Source organism: Achroia grisella, unplaced genomic scaffold (genome assembly GCF_030625045.1).
Source record: "Achroia grisella isolate CSIRO2021 unplaced genomic scaffold, CSIRO_AGI_Agris_v1 utg640, whole genome shotgun sequence".
In the NCBI taxonomy this organism is placed as follows: Eukaryota; Metazoa; Arthropoda; class Insecta; order Lepidoptera; family Pyralidae; genus Achroia; species Achroia grisella.
Genome location: NW_026712977.1, coordinates 1 through 6371, shown reverse-complemented (window position 1 = coordinate 6371; position 6371 = coordinate 1). Strand labels below are relative to the sequence as shown.

The 6371-nt window shown below is 33.2% G+C and overlaps 1 pseudogene; it reads right to left on the bottom strand.

Annotated features, from left to right (window-relative positions):
• Positions 1–807: 807 nt before the first annotated feature.
• Positions 808–3371, bottom strand: LOC131849112 (uncharacterized; annotated as a pseudogene).
• Positions 3372–6371: the final 3000 nt, after the last annotated feature.

The window sequence follows — 6371 nt, the reverse complement described above, 5'->3', positions numbered from 1 at the left end:
ATCTAGTCTTAATAGATTCGATCCTGATTTAGTGGTGTATTACACTATTAAATATACTGATTTCTAGAGAGGTCAATCTTTAATACAGATTAAGATAATAATTTTGTTGAATCAATATGTTCTATATAACTATTCAATTCCAAAAATATATTTACAACAAACAATTTTCAGTATATTTGATAATGTAATAATTATAATCTAAAGAATACCCCTTATCATAGAACAATACGTATGATTAAATATGAATATCATACAAGCATATATTAATTAGTAATAATTACATCAATAAAACATTAAAAACTACCAAATGTCAACATATGACATGACATTAAAATTTTACAGGCTACAGCTCTGTAGATAATAATGGCTGAAAGGGAATTTCCAAGGCCGTAAAACAATCAATAAAAAAATGACTACGAGAACCCGTAATATAGATAAATCTGTTTAACTTTATTAAAAATCAGTGCATCGACTCCTACCGTTTGATTGTTAGTATTGTGGCTTTTTAACTTTATGATTGGTAGATGAAATTTATTGTATTGGTAAATAAAAGCAAAACGAAACTAGGTCTCAATAATTATAGATAGATGTATCATGTAATTAAGGAATTTATATTTAAGAAATCTTACACAGTATAAAGCCACTGTTTTTAAACAATTTTGGGAGATTTTGATAATCAAACATAATGGTATGTTAAAATTGTTTAAAAACAACATTTTGTTTTTAAACAATTTTAACATACCTTTTGGAGATTTACGTTATTTAGAATATCTCCTTATTTGAAGTCGATGACAGTTATTCAATAATTCCCATTTTTAGTTGTTGCGACGAGATTCTTCGGGATGGTCGATTTCTCGAAGAATTTCTTGAACTTCGGTGGAGATCTGTAAATTATTATGACAATAAATATTACTAAGAAGCACAGTAATGTATATAAAGACTATGTAAAGTCATCTGCAGTGTCTCAATTATTTCTGTTTTTATTAAAAAAAAACACAAGTTTCTAGTACATTCTCCTTCTGATGATTCTGCGTTCCGAATGAGTAATAGAATAAAAAAAATGTGACTATTAATAGTACTTGCTTTACGATTATTTAAATAAAGATAATTTCTATTTACTTTATCATCACTCATGAGTAGAACATAAAAATATGACTATAAAGTGCTTACTTTGCGTTTATATGAATAAAGATTATTTCTATTTACTCTATCATCACCCATGAGTAGAATAAAAAAATATGACTATTAAAATTCTTACTCTATCAGTTTGCTTTGAACACTGTGTTATTCAGTCTAAAGTACTTATTACTCATGGCATGGCATAATTAATGGTAACACATAAATTTCTAAAGGCGTCACATCATACTTTGTGACCTCCGCAGTGTTGTTCATGTCATTTACTATTTCCATCGGCAACAGTTATCTTTTTATATAATGTGAATCAAACGCTTTTTGGCATTTTAGTTACATGAAAAACATACTATATTCGTATATATTCCTATTTCCATAAAAGTATACAACAACTTACCAGTAATTCTGGGAATGACGGATCAATTATAGAAGGCTCAAGCGAGTCGATGGCTGAGTCGATTTGAGAAAACGATGTATTCAGAACTGTAAATAAAACATAATATATTTATACAGTTGCACTCCATAAAAATCGAACGAACTGGCTTTAAAATATACTTACGGTCATCATCGAAGAAGTTATCGAACATGGGAGGCTCTGGTTCATAGTTCTGTTCAGTAAACTCCGGTTTCCTGGCAGCGACTTTCTTCCTCGACACGGTTTCTTGATCTCTACCATCGCTAGAACGCTTCACACCAGGTTGTGTAGCAATCTCTGATACGTTCGTGCCTGATTGATATTGGTTTATGTTATCTGGCGGAGCAACGTACACCTGGTACCTGATGCCTGATCCGTTGGCAGTCCCTGAATAATCCGATTGGTTATTTGAACCAACATTGGTAAACGTTATTGAAGCTGTACCGCTGTAATGACCAGTTGGGTTTGTTATGTTGTGTGTCAAGGAGTCTATTTCGGTTTCTGCAGTGTTGTAGTAATTATTATCATTGGAAATCATGTCAGTCGGGTGACGATAGTATATGTTGCTGAAGTTCGGTAACCTAGTCTCTGTTATATCTTGGTTCGATGAAGTGGCGATCATTGTAAGTGGTGGCAGCACATCGTCAGGTTCCAATTGAGGAGTCGGCATTACATCAGTTACTGTACTACAAAATGAGGTACTAGCTTCGTTTGTATCTTCATAACTGTATGTGCTGCTTCGGCTCTTCGGCAACGGCGATATAATGCTGTATATTTTCTCTATAGCCTTCACAATCCTCTCTTTCTTGGTGGTATGATGGATAAACGGAAGGACGGCGAGTCAAAACGTTCCGGTGAAATACTGGGCGGAATGTCGTCTATATCTGGAGACGGTAAATTGGTCACAAGATGCAGTATGACTTTCTCCAACTGCCTGGGATCCTCTACAGGGACGACTTGACTGTCATTCGTCTGAAATATGAAATGTGAAAAAGTAATTAAAAATCGAGTACATTTCTACGATCTGAAATCATTCAAATAAATTAAAATATTCATATAAAAACACCAAAATATCTCACAAGTCAATTTAATTCAATTTAATTGAATTAAATAATATCAAATAGTTAAATTTAATTAACTCTCATAGTCATGAGAACACCAATAGTAAACCAATTAATCTGATTGACGGCGACAGGCTCGTCTCCTGTTATATTCAATATACTCAGCAAAGTGTACCCTTGTTAAGACATCGACTATCGATATCGAGAATAGTCGTGAAGGATTTTTTTGCACTACTCTAATGCTGTTGGCTGCAGCTGGCCTTTACTGCTTCACCGGACGATAGGGGGCGAATGCAGATGGGACTCCCAACCAAGGAACGACTTACAGAGTGGCTGAAGGCCAACTCCCGCCTGCCGTTCACGACTTTAGTCTGAGGGCACCGCTAGGGGTTCGAACCTCACTCTGGCATTTGTAATTTCGATCCCCATTTCAATTGGACGGGGGATCAATCGAAGGGAAGGGGCTCGGGCGCACATATAATGAAGGTATAAAGATAAAATTTACTCACATCTTTAATCTCTTCTTCTTCTGGAGGTTCTTCATTGTTATTTACCAACAGTGTAAATTTCTTTTTCATCATTTTAATCAGATATTGGCCTTCTTTTTCATCTTACCACGGTGTTGGTACAAACAAAACTGGTCACAGCTCTAGACTCCTTGGTCCACGTCTAAGAACGGCCTCTGGTTCTCATGTAGATGAACTGTCCGGTTTTAGTCATCAGACGATAGCAGGATTCACCGAATAGACGATGTTGATCGTACACTGGAATGAAAAATGACCATAAATTATAATTATAAGAAATACCCTTCACAATTAACACAACGTCATATAGTCCCATGGTAAGCAGAGCTTGTGCTATGGGATAACTGATATAAATACTTAATTTTTTTTTACTAAATACAAATATAAATATACAAACAATCACACTCATGAATACAATCGATTGCACCATGCAAGGAATCGAACCCACGATCATCGGAAGTAAAGCGGTGTAGTTAAACCGCTAGACCATCGAGGCCATCAATTAAGTAATTAGGTGGGCAAAAATTAGTAAAAATTACTTTTATTCAAAGGTTATAAGTTCGAATCGTTTTGACAACAAAATTAAGCATTTGATTTTCACTAACTTTCCGGTGATGGAAAACATTAATAACAAACTAAATATATCGCATCAAATAGTAGCACAGCGAGAATCAGGCGTTTGTTTATCTTATTTTCAATTTTCATTTGGCGGTCTTAAAACAAAACCGTTTATTAAATCGCATACAAGATACTATACGAGATAGTATTCTGTATTCTGAAACTCATAGTGTAATATGAATTTTATTAGTTCTGTGTGCATTATTTGAGTGAGCATTTATCTGTAAAGCTAAAATCGCTTTGCAACATTGGATTCGAATAAACTCAAAAAAATATATGTACGTTATTTAACACTTAGGGAAGTATGAAAGTGGCAATCGGTGTCAGAGAGGTTGAAGAGTAATCGACTAACATGGTATGGGACGTGTAATGCGTAGGAATTATAAGGGCAGAGGCCGAAAAAGAGAGATGGATGGACTGTAAAAGATGATATGGTACGAAAGGAAGTAAAGACTGCGAACAGGGATGAATGGAAGCGAAAAACATATTACGCCGACCACAAATAAATGGGATAAGGAAGAAACAGATGATGTTATTTAACACTTAGATTTTAACACTATAGGATCCTAAGTGTATTATAACGTGTCTTTACTTATTTTCTATATTATTTACATTAGTAAATAATTATGGTTGGGTTATGTAGTTATGTTATTTAACAAAATAATTTCTCTGTCAATCCTATACGGACATTTGTTTAGTATATTGACAAGCAATTATTTGTATAAATTCTTTTTGGAGGCCACATCCGCATATGCAAACCCGCTACAATTAAAACTAAATTGTAAAACTGTCATTTTTACATGTGTAAAACAAAACATGTACAATGTGTAGACAGGAATGAACTACGTGCCGAGGTTTTCTCGAGAGACTATAGCATGGGTTTTTCAAGAAGGGTATATTAAGGTTTCTTAAGGGTCGGAAATGCGCACGTGATACTCCTGGTGTTTCAGGCGTCCATAGGCTACGGTAACCGTTTACCATCACATGGGCCGTATGCTTGTTTGCCACCTAGGTAAGTGGTATAAAAAAAATGTACTCTGAAATTTACTATCAGTCTCATAAAGCTTGGGGTCTACAATAGTAGACCCCAAGCATTTGTAATAACAAAACATAGTGTGCCTATACTTGTAAAACATCTGTTAACACTTGAGACTCTTAACTTCATGTAGCAATACCTCATCACATCATATATAACGCGCCAGTAGTGAGGTGATAATCACCGTGCTATTATAGTGTTACCAGTGTACAGCACTGTTAGGTAATTCATTATTTATTGTTAGATTCATGCGCAAGTGTTATGATAAGGACTTGTTATAAACTAAGTCACTACTAACCCTGGGTTGAGGGAATATAACGACAAGCATTATTATAATTTACGTAATGGGTCTAAAAGAATTTATATATAAAATTCTCGTGTCACAATGTTAGTTACCATATTCCTCTGAAACGGCTTGACCGATTTCTATGAAATTTCATATGCATATTCAGTGGGTCTGAGAATCTGCTCTGCCACTTTAACATTATTTTTTGGGCAAAAATGTTTATTTATATTTTTTTATTATGTGTCATTAAAAATACATACAGCCCAAAATTTTCACCCTTAAATGGTGATAACCAACCCCTATTTTTTTTATAGCCTTATTCATTTATATGGCAAAACAATGTTTGCCGGGACAGCTAGTTATTATATATTTACATACATTTGCATGAACTGAGTCTTGTTTATCATGTGAATTATGTAAATCCACTTTCTACTATTTCATTTGTTTTGCCTATCGACGAGTACGTTTGATATAATATATGCTATATAGGTATATGTAGTAGATAGGTAAGTATATAATGATGTTATCGTTAGACTGTACTAACTCACCTATCTTGCCCCTGATATATTTACTTGAAATATATAACAATAATTCTTGTTGCTAATCAGTCCTTGCGTAGGTAAATATTTAATCTATGCATGTTAGAATCAATATTAATAACCTCAAAATATCTGCAAATACTATATTATTTATAACAATTTCTTTAAAAAAATTATTTCAAACTAATGCAGAAAACCATCTGACTAAATAAGGTACCAATATATTTATTTTCCCGCGTAAAAAAGGTAATCGCCACAGATAATTAAAATAAAGCGAGCCGCTCGATAGCTGTATAACTACCCGAGACTACAACTTCAAGATGTATTTGATACATTTTAAAACTTAGATCACTTTATATATTGATTATCATATATGAATATGACTGTACATGTTATATTCATTTAGCAGTTTCAGCTTAATTAATCATCATCAAAATTTATTTTATTTATAAAAATTTTAATTTAATTATGTGTATGTCGCAAAATAATACAATAAAGCATAGTAATGTTTTTATTTCATTAATATCGATTACACTAATTAATTAAATAGGTAGAAATTCAAAAACTAGGGATTACGAAATGCGCAGAAGCAGAGTATAGAATTATGCCTATTTCTGTACAATTATAGTTTTTAATAATTACATATGTAATTTTAATTGTAACATGATCGCATTATTTTTTGTTAGTATACACAAAAATTAAAGTCGCTTAAGCATTTCGTAACTGAGTGAGGGTTCAAAAACCTTTATACAAAAATGGAT